We start from the raw sequence: 15,557 nt of genomic DNA, 5'->3' as shown, positions 1-15,557 counted from the left end.
CCTGCGGTAGGAAGGCGTCCCCGCACCCGGCCTCGCAGAGGGACAGTCACCCCCCAGGGGAGCCGTTTCTGCCTCGCCACCCCCTTGTCAGGTTGGGCTCTGACTCAGCCTCACATGCAGCCCTTCTCTGGGGCTTACCAGGCCTTTCTTTGTTTCCTCAGGAGCCAGTTCTCGTTTATGCAGCCCCAGCGGGCCCCAAACCCCGGCCACCCCGGCCCGGCCTGCCTGGTTCTCACGGCCTCCGCGCAGCCGATGGAAACTTTGCCCACAAGCGAGTTAATTCCTCGTGATTCTACTAGATGCATATTTAATGCATTTTTAAAATAGATCCTGAATGTCGTTTCCATGGCTATCTCAGATTATTGACAGCACATTTTCTTTTAAATAAAACTTTTATATGTATAAATGATTTATTTGACATGGGGCAGATTTTCATTCCCAGGAGAATGAAAGTTCTAAGTCCCGTTTGCTGTTCTTCCCCGGTGCAGCATCGTAGGAGGCACAGACCCTGTGCTGGGAATACAGACATCTGATTTCCATCATATTTCTTAAAATTTTACTAGTAGCCGAAGACTCTTATCAGCCCATAATCATAAATGGACCAGAACATGAAATAGCTGTGAGAGCTAAGAAAAACATTCTTACTGGAACAAGTTCATAGAAAACAAAGTCTGTTCGAACTTAGAAGGAGGAAAGTTAAAATACTGTATATGCGCTGGGAAGTATTTTTAAAGATAAATCGTTTTTTTTTTTTGTTTTTTTTTTTCGGTTCTCTCTCTGAACACGGGTCAGGTCAGCTGGTCAGACATGTGAATGGCCTAGAAGTGAGTGCACTGTCTTCCCAAAAGGATGCTCGTCGGAAAAGAAAATGCCTTTCCTGAAACATTTCCTAAGCTCACGCTCCCAGAGCCCCAGCCAAGCCCCGGCTGTGGTGTTGAGCCAGCCCACAAACTGATTACATCCCTGACTTAAGGAGCTTTGGCACTTCGAACACTTAAAACTCATCCTGGCTGGACTTGGGACGTTGAAGAACACATGCAAAGAATTTTGTATGGATATTCCTTACCTGTTTATACTGTGAAGCCTTGATTGTCATAACGTGTTTGTTAACTAGCTAAGATGTGCAATACATAAAAAATGCAAATGTCACCAAAGAGTATAGAGAGTCTCCCTAGTTCTCCTCTAACCCCTGCTAAGGTAAAAACTGTTCCCAGTTTCTTATAGCCGCCTCCGGAGGTAACACGTATGTGTGTACAGATGCTTTAAAAGGCAATAGGATATTGAACACACGGCTCATGCACCTTGCTTTTCTTCACTTAGTTCATCCAGGAGCTCAACCTCGTTCTTTTTAATGACTGAAAGCATTCTTTGCTATGGATGTTCTAGAATTTACTGATGAACTTTTGGGTTGTTTGCAGTCTTCTGCTACTACAAACGATGCGGCGAATATCCTTATACCTACACACACACACACACACACACATATTCATGCCTATGTGCCATTATTTCTATAGAAGGAAATCTTAGAAGTAGAGTTGTTGGGCCAAAGGACAGTGTACTTTAAAACTTGGTAGATAGGGCAGCCCGGGTGGCTCAACGGTTTAGCGCCGCATTCAGTCCAGGGTGTGATCCTGGAGACCCAGGATCGAGTCCCACATTGGGCTCCCTTCATGGAGCCTGCTTCTCCCTCTGCCTGTCTCTCTGCCTCTCTCTCTCTCTCTCTCTCTTTCTCTCTGTGTGTGTCTCTCATGAATAAATAAATAAAATCTTTAAAAAAACAAAAAATAAATAAAATTTGGTAGATAATGCAATGTCAACCTCCTTAGAGACAACCAATTTATCATCACTCTCCATACCTTTTCCCACTCAAGAAACAAAAAATATGAGAGGACAATGCCTTCCTAATCACTCTCTTTGCTCTGAGTGTATATCTTTGTGGAATTGCTTTAAAAATAGAGAGATATAGGGGTGCCTAGGTGGCTCAGTCGGCTGGGTGTCTGGCTCTTGATTTTGCTTCAGGCCATGATCTCGGAGTTGTAGGGTCGAGCCCCAAGTTGGGCACCCGGCCTGGTGGGGAGTCTGTTGGAGATTCTCTCCTTCTGCCCTTCCCCCCACTTGTATGCATGCTCTTTCTCTCTCAAGTAAACAAATAAAATCTTTAAAAAGAAATAGAGAAGTCTATCAGACAGAACTGCCATGATTACCGTAATATTATCATTCGGGTCTCAACTAAACTGTTATTCCCTAAGCAGATCTTCCCTGACCACCCCCCCCCCCCCACACACACACACACATCCCCAGTCCCTCTCTGTTATCCTTTGCATTGTCTTCCTACCATTTGTCACTTTCAAAAATGACTTCTTGGTTTACTTTCCCCCCTAGCCTGCCACCCTCCACTAGAAGGTGAAACTTAGGGGAGCATGAAACATGACTGCCTATGTTGTTTATGCAGTACTTTGAACAGGACCTGGCACGGAGTCAGCAGTTCATACACGTGTGTTGAAGGAAACTCCAGGTCCAAAGGTACCCTCAGTACCCAGGGATGTGAGCTCACACTCAAATAACTTTCCAGAGCCTTCCAAGAAAGGCAGGTGGGGGCGGGGCATGGGTGGTGCTGCTCAGAAGAGTTTCTGACCCATTCTGGAAATGTTACAGGGCTTTGGAGAAAAAATAAAGCTCACATCAATTTCAGGAAAAACAAACGGCACTGGTAGAAACTAGTCTTTTGATCAGGGGACTGAAGAAAATGAATCACATTGTCCTTGGTTGTGGGCAAAACATGGGTCAAAGTGGAATAAAAATTAATATTTGCAAAGTGTTTGAAGAGTATCATTGCCATGACTGGAAACATATTCCATGATGAAAAATAAAGCTGAAGTCTTTGATTGTAGTTTATAAAACATTCTGTCCTGAGGAAGTTCTGACAGGTGGTATCGTGCTGTGGAGCTGATTCACTGAATACAGGTCATAATAAATGAGTGTTTGTCCAAGGGGTGTTTCTAAATCCTCTAAGGTTATTCGGCTGGGTCCTGGGTGTGGCCGGCAGGTTTGGCTAGGCCTAATTAATGAGATTCTGCCGTGAGGAACATTTTGGTAATGACTGTCGGTATAAACATTTCTTGTGGCCCATTCACTGGCCCAGCACCAGGAAGACATGAAAATGTCATTGGAGCTTTCCAGACGTTATATATGCTGGGAGCTACAGGGCAGGCATGTGAATTGTCCCACTGGAAAATCTTCCTCCGTCTTGATTAATTAAATACATGAAGTAGGCTCGTGTTAATTGCTGAAGAGTGTGCCTTTCTCAGAATTCTTAGAGGTCGGCTACTCAGTTTCTTATATAAAATTACATCTAGTTTCATACATCAGTGCCATGCCGCGCAGGTGGCTTTGGGGTTTAGACCCCTACGCTCCCCATTACAGTCATCTCCTCAGTTCCTTAAAGGAACAATTAATGTTTTTTCAAGCTTGAAGTACTATGAAAGTGAAGTTCCTAAGACACTGGCGGCAGCTTCCAGCTGGCCCCCACTCCCAATGGGATGGCTGTCTGTGAGCACCTCCATGGGGCAATTTTCCTTCAGATCTGCAGACATTGGAGAAAGCAGCATTGCAGAGCTGTGTGTCCGAAGATAGCCTCATGTGCCAACAGCTCTCTACTGCTTCCTCGTCAGACATACCACCTCCAGGGAATTTATTCTTGGTAGCCTTTCATCGAGCTCCCCGCTCTGATCTCAGCAAGCCCAGGGACCTAGTGAACTTCTGACTCTGTGGAAGAATGTGGCAGGACTGGGTTATCCCGTGTGGGACAGGACCAGCAGCATCAGGTTCAGGAGAATTTTTCCAAGTCGGCCAAGTGGTTTCTTTTCAGGCCCAGGCTCTACTACAAGTGCCAACTTCCAAATATGGGAACACCTAGGAGACCAGCCTGATAGTCACACAGGCCCCTCGAAGGGCTATGCAGAGCCCCTGCTAGGCCGGGCATTTGAACAGGTGCCCTCTCCAAAGCTGGAATAAAGTATTTTGCCAAGTCAGGAGTGACTAGAGACATTCAAAGTTTCTTTGGCACTTTGATTTCTGAGATGTAAGGATCGAAATGGACCTGCAGGGCTCAAGATGCTCCTCCTTTTCAAAGCATGTATTTTCCAGACCGTCTCTAAAATACCCTTCAAAGAAAGATGAACCACATATTTGTGTGTGAAAAACGAAAAACACACACAAAACACCCTTTTTCAAAAAGGTCGTTTAAGATTCTCCATTGTGTGTTCTTTACAGGTATCAGACATCCATCTGCCTACTTTTGATTTTCCGCCCAGGAAATAAGAGTTTTCCCACAAATAACTTCAGTTGCCCAGGGGAAAAGTTAGAGAGAAACATAATTTCTCGTAAGTGGAATGAGGAGTGATGTTATGATTCCCGCTCATAGGATCCACTGAGATCGTTTCTGAAACTAAATGCCCTCTAATAATAGATCTGCCCCTTACGAAGCCTCATTTTGCCAGGCCTGGCTTCGAGTTTTAACAACGTCTGCCCTTAAAATGCATTCCTAACAAGAACCTGTGTATCGACTCAGTTTTCTAGAGCTGAGGCACAATAGTGAGGACATGGCTTTCTCTGGAAATCCCCTACATAACCGCTCTGTCCAGGACCTGTGGCCAGGGCGGCCAGCGTGGCCGTGACGGAGACAGAGCTGGGTCAGAAAAGCCAGCGTGGAGTATTGTCTTGTTAGCTCGGACTTTCATAACAAAGCCCATAGACCGGGTGGCTTAAACAACAGAAATGTATTGCTCGCTGCTCTGGAGACTGGAAGTCTGCGACCCGGCGACCCGGGTGCCAAAATAGCCGGGTCCTGGGGACCATCCTCCTTCTGGTTTGCAGAAAGGGAGGGAAACAGAAGAGAGAACATGAGGGCCCTACCCAAGGGCCCCACTCCAAACACCCTCACACTGTGGGTTGAGGGCTTCAACATATGAATTTGGGTGGAACACAATTCGGTTCACAGCTGGTATTGAAGCAGAGGGAGCTGGACCAAACCATCTTCCTCCCATGCACTTGCGTAGACGAAGACAGTCTGTAGCATAGAGGCCATTCTAGATGCGGTCCTGCGGGATTTCTTCAGAGAAGCTCAACGAACGGCCTGTTTATTTATTTGTTTGTTTTTCTGCTTTTTTCCCCAAAGATATACAGGGAAAAAGATCCGCCCCTAGGAGCGTATATCTGATCCTTATACGCTCTAACACTGAACAAAGAAATATCTTTGAAGGAGAACATCACGCCCAGTTACGGCAGAGGGTTTGAATCCAGGGATCAGTTCTATCTCTCAAAGGACAATTTCGATACTTGGCTCTTTCTTCCTTGATGCCTCTTCTGGGTCCTGTGCAAGAAAGTGTTTCTAAATGGGTGCGAGGGTCAGTTCCAGGCCGGAAAGAACATCGGGCGCGGGCGTCGAATTGCCGAGGGTCAGACACTGAAGGCCCACCTCGTAGGCCTGAGCTCAGGAAACCGAAATCCCCGCGCTCCCCAGAGATCCTGGCAGCCAAGGGGCGAGGAGGACGTGGGTCGGCTGCAGGTTAGGCCTCGGGCCGCACCGGGTCGGGAGGACGGCAGGAAGGATCACACTCGCACCCTCTCTATGAAAGCCACATAATCTCAGGGACTCCTGGCGTCTTGAAAAACGCTTATCCTCTCCAATACCCCGCTGAGCGGGATCCCAAAGGGCCTCTTAATTCGACCTGTGAGAGAAGAAAACACACAGTGGATTCTCCCCCCTCGTTTGCTTGCCAAGGTTAAGAAACCAGCGACGCCAACGGCCCTTCTGTCAACCAGCGGGACCAAGGGGAGGGAGCAAAGGAAAGCAGGAGCCTCCGCGGTTCCCGCATCTGACCTCAGGTCCAGGGACCTTCAGAAGGATTCTCTGAATGTGTCCCGTGTCATCCTGAGACGGGAGGAGGGCAGCTGAGGCCTGTGGACACCCGGGGTAGGAGTAGGCCACGATGCCGCGTGGGCAGGGACACGGAGCTGTAGGAACCAGAGCCACCACGGAGATGTCGGGGCGTCCTTAGCCATCACTCTGAAAAGAGACCGCGTTGTCCTCCACTGTCCCAGGCGTCCCCGTTCTGCGCCCTGGCAGGGAGGCCTGAAGACCTCCCACGGGAGCCCTGGCAGTGCCTACAGACACCCCCCTCAGAATCGTGTATGAAGTTCTTTGACCTTAGAAGCCCAGGCCTTCAACGATACAGAATCTCAGGCCTGGAAGACACCCCAGAGACACCTTATTTTGCCTTATCTGGGAGAGATGGAGCTTGAAAGTGACGTTTCCACTTACCCATCTACGCCCTGAGAAGTGTCCGGTGAGCCATTTTTGAAAAATGAGGCGACCTACTAACCTGTTTTATTCAATAGGTGTCACCAAGCATGCGACCTCTTCTTAATAACTGGATATCACCCTAAGCTTCAGTTTTCCCATCTGCAAAATGGGGCAAAGCCCTGAGCTTATAGGGTTGTCAGGGTCGAATGAGACATGACGTGGAAAGTGCTCAAGTGCTTGGCAGTGTCTTACCCACCACCCATGTTAAAGAAAGAGCAACAAGGGGACCCCTGGGTGTCTCCGCAGCTGAGCAGCTGCCTTCGGCTTGGGTGTGATCCTGGAGTCCCGGGATCGGGTCCCGTATTGGGCTCCCTGCATGGAGCCTGCTTCTCCCTCTGCCTGGGTCTCTGTCTCTCTCTCTGTGTGTGTCTCTCATGAATAAATAAATAAAATCTTAAAAAAAAAAAAAAAAAAGAGCAACAAGAGCCAGGACACCACTACCATCGTAGCCGCTCAGACCACCAGGTATCTTCTCTGCTGGCAGCACAGTGACTCCCTGCCACAGCCCACTCGGTCTGTTGTTTCTTATATGCCATGGACTGGGGAACTAGAAAAATCCACCACGTCCAGAACCACATGTTTATATGCTCAATTAGAATCAATATAGCTTCAAATGGGTGGTTAAATGTACAGCTGTGCGAGGGCTTTATCTGATCTGCGGAAACTTTTCCCCACCCAGGAACACAGCCTGTATTCCAAAGGGTTGGATACATCATAAATCAGCCACCCCAGACGAGTGAGCTGTTACTGGATTTATTATACCCCACTTATGCAAGGTCCTATTTCTCTTCAATAAAGTAATTTTACTCACACATCTTTAAGGTGTTGCTGGGAAGTCACTCTCTTTCCACCTGCTGGCAAAAAGACGCACGAGGGGGCCTTGGAAATGATGTACTGGGATCGGTATAAACCAAAACCGTGGCTCCTTGAAGCACCACCCAGATTTAGAGATACCAGGGATTTATCAGACCAGGAGAAATCCCCAGCCTTGGCTGTGCAAAATAAATCTCACAGAAGAATGTCTACATCTGGTTGTGTAGGAAGGCTAATGGAAAACAGTGATGTGTTTCTGGGTTGGGAGTTTGGCATTGTCAGTCTTCATAAGGGGGCGAGCGTAATATAATTTTCTGTTATGAAAGCAGACAGGGATGTGCTTTTGTTCAGCCCAGCACCCTTCACCATTTTATTTTATTATTATTATTTTTTTGGTTACAGCCAGCTGGTCTAGGGACAAGCAGGTGACCAGCCTGGCCAATCCATCCGTACCATATTCGAAAGATCACAGGGATTGGTTCAGAGATGATGATTCCAGCCAGTGGCAGCCCGCTGGGATTTTTGTTGGCGCTAATGGGAAAGAGGCAGTCTCTCTCTCTGGTAGGCTGGAGATGCGAGGCTGGAGCTCCTGGTGGAGGAGAGTCCAGGAGGAGAGTCGGCCTGAGAATGAGACAGAACCCTGGGGATGTCACTGAAGCCCCCCATCTAGGTACATCAAGACCTTTCCGTCATATATGCTAGTAGACGCATTCGCTCTTATTTGATTTTCCTTGAAATGGTTTAAGGTAGGTTTTGGCTACTTGCAACGGACAGATTTCCAGTCGTACGTTGTGATAATCTGGAGCGTGCAGCCCGCGTGGCTAGGTGGTAGCCAGCCTCCACGAGGGCCCCTATAAACTTTGCCCCCTAGTATTTCCTAGTAGTCATCACGTAGGAGGCCTCCTTCCCACACCGGGGCAGGGCTGGCCTGTGTCACTACAGGCTGCAGCAGAAGTACCGCCTGTGGCTTCACGGGCTTGACGCTCATTCTGGGGCAAGCCAGCCACCGTGTTGTGAGAAGGCTCGGGAAGGCCCTGGGACGGAGCCCACGTTGAGAGCACGCAGGCCTCCTGGGAAGAGCCAGCAGCAGTTCGCCAGATGTGTGAGTCGAGCTACCCTGGAGGTGGGGCAGCCTGGTCACACCTCGGAGTGACCGCCGTCCAGCTGGGGTCTGGACTGCCACCCCACGAGAGACCCCGAGCTCCAGACACCCTTCCGCTGTGGGCCCAGATTCCTGGTGCATGGTGGGAAGCTGTGAGGGATGATAGATGATCACTGCGGTCTTAAGCCAGTGAGTTTTGGAGTAATTAGTCACACAGCGTTAGAGGAGTCCTGGGCGTCGTCTGCTACTTCTCGTGGCCCAGTGAGAAAAACAAAATCCTGTAATGCATACATCCCAGGCTCTTGGCTCTCAAATATCACTCCGTTTTTGAGAGTTTCCAGAACGGAAGTAATTGCCGTAGTGGAACCCCTGCCACCCTATGCTCTCACCTTCCCTGAGTCCCACCATCACCTGTGCTGGGCACCCACTGCCCTTCCCTGGGGATCAGCGGCCTCTGCCAAGCGACCTGGCTGTCCTTGAGAACTAAGGCCCCCCTCAAATTCCTAACGCAGAACTCAGGGACACTTCTGAGCTCAGGGCTCACTGTGTCCTCTGCAGTAATGGGGTTGCTCCTTGTCCTCGCTCTGTGACGTCACTTTAACTTTTGACTTTGCCCATGAAGTTTGGAATTTTAATTTCGAACATACCAGATGATAGCTCCGAGGTCCAGCTTGGCCCTTATTTTCTCTGCCATCATCGGAACAAAAGCTTTTTCTTTGAAGCAGAGCAGCCTAAAAAGAATTTTTTTTTTTTTTTTTTTTTTTTTTTGCAAAATGGCAGCGTCCTTTCATCTTCACTATTCAACACAGGAGCCCCTGGCTGCATGTGGTTACTTAGCGCTTGACATGTGACTAGTGTGACGGAAGAACTGGATCTTTAATTCTATTTAAATAGTCACGTGCGACTAGTGGCTTCTGTCCAGGACATCACAGCTTTAGATGCAGTGGTTGCCGAGCAAACAACTTTTAACCTCGAGCACAGAGTTTGTACCAAGGTAAGCGCGACTGTAGAGCCCCGCTTTCCCTCGAGTCTTACCCAATTCCAGGGCAAGTGGCCCTTTCAAGTTCTCTCAGTGGCTCCTCCCACCTGCCCCCCAGGACTCAGCCGGGACCCCAGGATTGACTCATCGCCGGCCTCCAGCCGCGCCCACACACAGCTGCCCCCCAGCGATGGCTGCGTCTGTCTCAGGGGGATACCCTGCTGCAGTGAAGGCCGGCGTCTGGGGCCGGAGAAGCTTCTAGAAGCTTCTCCGGTCCATGCCTCCAGGGTCCCCTCGCTGCTTAGGATTACACAGCGGCCCAACGGGGGGTCCCAACTCGGGGTAAAACATGAAACGGTTTTCATTTTTCTGATCACTGCCTTCAAGTGTGCTCTGTTTCTGGCCAAACCAAACAAATGAACGCATTAAAAAACGAGAAGCGTGTCCCTGTGCACATCTCGGCAGGTTGCGCTCCTCTCTTGGCACTTGCGGTCCAGTTAGAACCCTCCTTCCTCCTCCTGACTGCAGAACTCTGGGTCAGCCTCCGTCTCTCAACTCAGTTTCCAGGTCCTCCAGGCTGCTGGGGTCCGGAGCGGCGGGGACTGGGCCAGGCCTCTCCTGCTCTCTCCCGGGTCACGGGAGCCCGTGGCCCTGGGTGGATCCGGGCAGCTCCGCTCGGGCGGGCGAGGGGGGCACCTGCAGGCCCCCGGCCTCTGCCCGAGGCTGCCCCGGAGTGAGGGGCCGCGGCCCTCCCTGCACTGCCCCTTGGGGGACAATGGGGCACAGGGAGCGGGGCATCCTCACTGTGCCCCCTGCCAGGCTGTGGACCCAGATGCTCCCTCCTGCCTCCCTGCAAAAAGGGGCGAGGCTGACCCTCGGGGGCTCACACAGGGCCCTGGGGGCTGGAGACTGACACTCGGGTCCTCATATAGGGCCCGGGAGCTGGAGGCTGGAGGCTGACCCTCGGGGGCTCACATAGGGCCCGGGGGCTGGGGGATGGGGACTAGAGGCTGACTCTCAGGGCTTCACATAGGGCCTGGGGGCTGGGGGCTGACCCTCAGGGGCTCACACAGGGCCCTGGGGGCTGGAGACTGACACTTGGGTCCTCATATAGGGCCCAGGAGCTGGAGGCTGGAGGCTGACCCTCGGGGGCTCACATAGGGCCCGGGGGCTGGGGGATGGGGACTGGAGGCTGACTCTCAGGGCTTCACATAGGGCCCGGGAGCTGGGGGCTGGGGGCTGGGGGCTGACCCTCAGGGGCTCACACAGGGCCTGGGGTCCCAGGGGAGCTCCTAACTGGTCTCCGCTGACTGCCGGGTGGGCTTGGGGCACCTATGGGATCCAAGCCCTGGGGAGCAGAGTGCCCATCCCTGGCACAGGGGCTTAGGGACCAGTGGTGGGTGCCCTCCTGCTGAAGCCAACCCCAAAGGGCAGGAGTATGGGGGCCTGGGACAGAGCTGCTGAGTCCCCGGTGGCCCGGGTTGGGTGACGTTCAGAATCCCAGCCCGGTGCCAGGGGCCTGCACACCCCGTCAGGCTGCCCGCCGAGCCCTTCCCGGCCTGGCCTGCACACTCGGGTCTTGCACTGGGACACCTGCGGAGGCCGGGCCTGGGAGCCACGCTCAGGACTGCGCCAGCAGCACGCGGCCTCCCCGCGGCCTCCCCCAGGCCTCCCCCCGGCCTCCCCCGACTCCCCGGCCTCCCTGCGGCCCAAAGCACAGCCGGCCTGGCTGTGAACCGTGTCCTCCTCCCCAGGAAACAGCTCCTGCGCAGTTCCCGCCCGTCCCTCTCCCTGCCCCTGCCCTTCCTTCTTAAGCCCGGAGCACGGGCACCTGGCTCCCGGGGGAGGCTCCCCGCAGTGATGCCGGGGTGGACTTCGGAGCAGCCCGTGTGGACGCCGCTGGCCCCGGCTCCTAGAGACCCTAGAGAAGAGGGGGAGCGCCCACTCGCATGTGCAGGTCGCGGCCCTGCCCCAGGCCCCCACCCCCGCCCCCGGAGCACCCCGTCCTCAACACCATCTGTTCTCACACCTGCGACCTTTGCATAGGCCAAACGTTCCTGCAGCAACAGGTAAGAGGAGCGGTTTCTATGAGCGCAGCCCCTCCGGAGCCTGGAGCCTGGATCCTGGAGCCTGGACCTTATGGTAACCTACGGGGAAAACCTTCCAGGTGGATTCTTAGTAGAAGGCGAAGGACTTGCTTGCCTTGTCTCTTTATTAGAAAGAGGACATGGAGCGCAAAGCTGGGTCAAACTTTTCCTTTTTCCCCTCTCCTCTGAATGGTTTCTTCCTTGTTGTTTGGGTGACTTTGGGAAGACTTTCTTTTTTTCCTAAAAAACAACCAGTCTCTGGGTTCTTCAAGAGGAGAGGGTCTCACTCCAGATCCGAAGGACCATGGTGGCACGTTATTTAGTTGTTATTTAGTTCGCTTGCTCACAACGGAGCCGTGAAGCAGTGACGTGCCATCCTACGGATGAGCCCACCGAGGCACGGAAGTTCCAGAAAGTGTCTCCGAGGTTACGTGGTCACTGACTGACCGGGGCTTCCAGTCATCCACCCTCCCAAGTATTTAAGCACTTAGGCCACTGTTGACTTTCTGACGAGCTGAGATATTTCCCTTTGGTCCTTGATGCCAGCTCTTTGATCCGTGTTATCATTTTATTTCAAGTTCTCTTGGGAAGGTTTAGATTAAGAAGTAAATTAACGGGAAGAATCTTGATTTTCTATTTTCTTAATAGTGACCTAAGGAGATATTTAGGGAAAGTGTGGCCGGAATTTTGCCTCAGTTTTCCAGGTTCTGTTTGAGCGGTTATCTTACTGGCAAATCCTATTTCTAAATGCTTCTGTTTTAAGTGGGAGACCCTCCTAGCTACTGCTGGGAAAGCATCTTAAGTTACTTACCCCATGGAATCCCTTTCTCAGTGTTTATGTCCTATATGACTGGCTTTTCTTTCATGTTGTGTTTTCACGGGCCCGACTAACACTTTGTCCGTGTGTTCTTGGATTCCTTTCCTCTTTGGTTGTCTTTCTCTTCCCTACAGCCGCCCAGATTTTCCCTCTTTTCTCTACAGATGCATAGTCAACAGGCTTGCTCACTGTTTATTTTTCTGACTTCTTTTCTTCTGCTTTAATCTGTGCTGTGTGCCCCACAATAGGAACAGGGGATTTAGGAAACTGCATTTTTGGCCTTGGTCACAGCAGCTCCAAACAACACCTCCAGAAAGTAAATGTTTGTGCTCCCAACTGCTCCAAGTTCTCAAACATTCGGGCCAGCAGTGTAGGTGGGAGCTTGTCGTGCTTCCTACAGGAGTAGGAAGCCAGGCGGGCGCCGGTGTCTGAGGGGGGGCAGCCCTGGGCAGCACTCCGAGGCCATCTGCTCCCTCAGAGAACCGGTAGGAATCTTTTCTTTCCAGAAGCCTCTTTGTGTGGCTCCAGGGATGCGGTACCTGGGCCTCCTGCGGTCCTTTGATCCCACAGGGCTTGCCAGCACCTGACTCCTCGCAGTCCCCCTTTCGCTCTTTTCAATAAAGGAGATACCTTAACAAATCACCCAGTGATTTGTTTCTTCTCTTTCAGGCTGTGGAAGGCCCAGACGGCAGTCTGGAGGGACAGGGAGTGGTCTGAGACCCTGTGGACGACCGGGAAGGCACAGAGGCTTGGCACGTTAAGGACAAGTTAGTGGTGCACGAGCATGGCATTCGGAGAAACGACGAGAAGACATATTTCAGGGCTCGAAAGAACCTAGCACCCATCAAGTCCAGCGGTCCCCAAAGCTGGCCTCAGCCCAGGGAGACACTGCTGTCGTCAAACGGCCCGTAGAGGCAAGGGCTGGACATTGGGGAAGGGTGTGCAAAGAATGTACTTCTGGGCTCCAGGTGTATGAGCCCCTCCCAATTTAGCCCGTTTACAGGTGAGGCCCAGAGCAGGTGTGTGGCTCTTCCAACACCCCTGACCGTTTGGCGACTGCACCAGCACATACGTTCCCCCAAGTTATTAATCCACTTTCCCCTCTAGAACAGCCTGGAAATAACATGCCACAGCGGTGGTGGTGGCGAGGGCGGGGGAGCATCCTGCCAACATCAGAGGAAGAGCTAAATACCAAGCAAAAGCTCAAGGGAAAAAGTAAAAGGGGGGGGGGAGTGGGGGGTGGCTGGTCCCCAGGCAGAGGACCTGGAGCACCGTGCGCAAACCTGAGAGCATGCGGAGGCCGGAATGTCACAGATCAGACTAATTCGATCCAGATCTGGGAAATTATTGCCCTGAGTGTATCCTTGCAGCCCCTGCTTCCTCCTTCCTCCCTCGCAAGGCTGGGGGGCTGGTCCTGACGCCTGAGGTTAGAGAAATTCAGTGGGAAGATTTGGAGACTCAGAGCCAAGCAGATCATTACAACTCTTGTGCTCCCAGCACAGAAGTGAGGGTAGTTGTGTTTTGTATTTAAGGAAGAAAAAAAAAAGCCTGTGTGGCCCTGAAGGAAAGAACATTTTAGGTCAAGTTTAGGAAAAACTTGCTAAAACTCAGAGCCATTCCTCTGATGATCTGGGAACTTCCCTCCCTGCCATGTTCAGATCGTGCCTTTTTTTTTTTTTTTGGTCACGGCAGTGCAGCAGAAAGGACCATTTGCAGAACATATTCAGGTCAATCTTTTGGGTTGTCCGCCTGGCTTCTGTGCTTTACGAGATTTGCTCAGTGACTAGCAGGCCAGCGGTGTGCCAGCCCCTTCCCGGGCGAGTAGCCCCAAGCCTCACTCTAATACTCTAATCAGGAGCCGGAGCCTTCTCTAACCCTGATTCCTCGGTGCTTCAGGAGTGCAGGGCCGGGATCTCGGCCTGGTGACGTCCGGGGGGCTGGAATTTCTGGATGGCTTTTCCCACTGCGGGGATTCAAGCAAACCATTGTCATTCTTCCCTCTCTAACAAGAGAAAGAGAAATCCCAGCCCTGAGAGCATTAGTTCTGGCTCAAGGACATGGGTTTTCTTTCCTGGAAACAGGGACTGGCTCAGCGAGACGCCCCCCGAGCTGTGCTTTGTCCTGCCAGGACGCCCGCGCTGGCCAGCTGCAGAGCAAAGGGGCTGCTCGGGAGGGGGAGTCCTGACGCCCCCCACCCGCCGGACACAAACCCTTCATTATTTAAAAGTTATTCAGCATCAGGGAAGATTTTTTCCCAGGATAACGGCTTAGATAACTTCATTAATAGGAGTATTTGCAGGAATCAGAGCATTGAGCCAAGTATGAGTTATGTAGCCTAATGGAGGAAATAGGGAAACAAGCGGGGTGAGGATCCCCACTGTTGGGAGTCTGCAACCGGCGGTGGGGTGAGCCCCCTTGGCCTCCCTCCCACCCAGGGCCTCACAAGCACCTCAGCACCCAGTCGGCCCAGGGCTCCTCCGGAAAGCCCGGCTGTGACAGCGGTGCCTGGGGCCGGGCTGGGGTGTGACGTGGAACCCCTCTCCCGGGGCCTTGCCACGACCATTCGTCTCCGTGGTTTCTCCTAAGAGCCAGGGTTGGCCGCAGGCACCCCGCGGCGGCAGGTCCCCAAGGGCAGGCTGCAGCCCCCTGGCAGCTCACCCCTATTGCAGGTGGCCCGCGAGGCAAAGCCAGGTGCCCGAGGATGTTGAGATGCTCTCTACCTCTTTTCACCCACTGACATTTGCATCGATGACCTAAAAGCAACAGTGGAGAAAGGCCCCAGTGCCTTAGCACAAATCAAGGCAACGGCAGCAAACCATCCCCAGGGGCACTTCAGGATCCCAGGGTCCTGGGATGGAGCCCCGCGTCGGGCTCCCTGCTCAGCCGGCTTCTCCCTCTGCATCTGCCACCGCCCACCTACTTATGCTCTCGCTCGCTCTGTGTGTCAAATAAACAGGTAAATAAAATCTAAAAAAAAAAAGAGAGAGAGAGAGAGAATGCCCTTGAGGAACCATACAAAATACTCACTTTACTAAATCTCACCTGGAGGTACCGGCCTTCTTAGTGGTCTATGTCATGGAGTGGGAAATACACGTCTAAAGCCCCTGCTGTACCTGCCTCCTTAGCGCAGTAGGCAGCGCGTCAGTCTCATAAAGCCCCTGCTGTCTCCCAGGGTCCCCTGTCTGTCCCAAGGGAAATTGGGACACGTGCACAATTGTCTGAGTTACGAACTAAACTAGCCGCCCGTCGTAGAGCACGACTCCTACCTAAAAGAATGGCTGAGAGGCCAACGACAGGCTCTCAGACTCGGATCTCTGGCAGACTTTTTCGCAAAGTTGGCAAGTGAGCCTGTCACTTCGAAGAAAACAACCGACTGCTTGTTGCCAGTGGTAGAA

General features: G+C 52.1%; 1 long non-coding RNA gene across 2 annotated transcripts; it reads left to right on the top strand.

Moving 5' to 3' along the window:
• The first annotated feature begins 6,185 nt into the window (after nucleotides 1-6,185).
• Nucleotides 6,186-15,267, top strand: LOC144293642 (uncharacterized). 2 transcript variants are annotated; one of them, XR_013360822.1, is made up of 3 exons: nucleotides 6,186-6,347; nucleotides 9,060-9,273; nucleotides 12,832-15,267. It is a non-coding gene; the product is annotated as an uncharacterized LOC144293642 (long non-coding RNA). The 2 variants fall into 2 exon arrangements; XR_013360821.1 differs by lacking the exon at nucleotides 12,832-15,267 and adding an exon at nucleotides 9,377-9,674.
• The last annotated feature ends 290 nt before the right edge of the window (nucleotides 15,268-15,557 follow it).

Source organism: Canis aureus, chromosome 22 (assembly GCF_053574225.1).
Source record: "Canis aureus isolate CA01 chromosome 22, VMU_Caureus_v.1.0, whole genome shotgun sequence".
In the NCBI taxonomy this organism is placed as follows: domain Eukaryota; kingdom Metazoa; phylum Chordata; class Mammalia; order Carnivora; family Canidae; genus Canis; species Canis aureus.
Note: the sequence above shows the minus strand (reverse complement) of the source record. Positions and strands in the feature narration are given on the sequence as shown.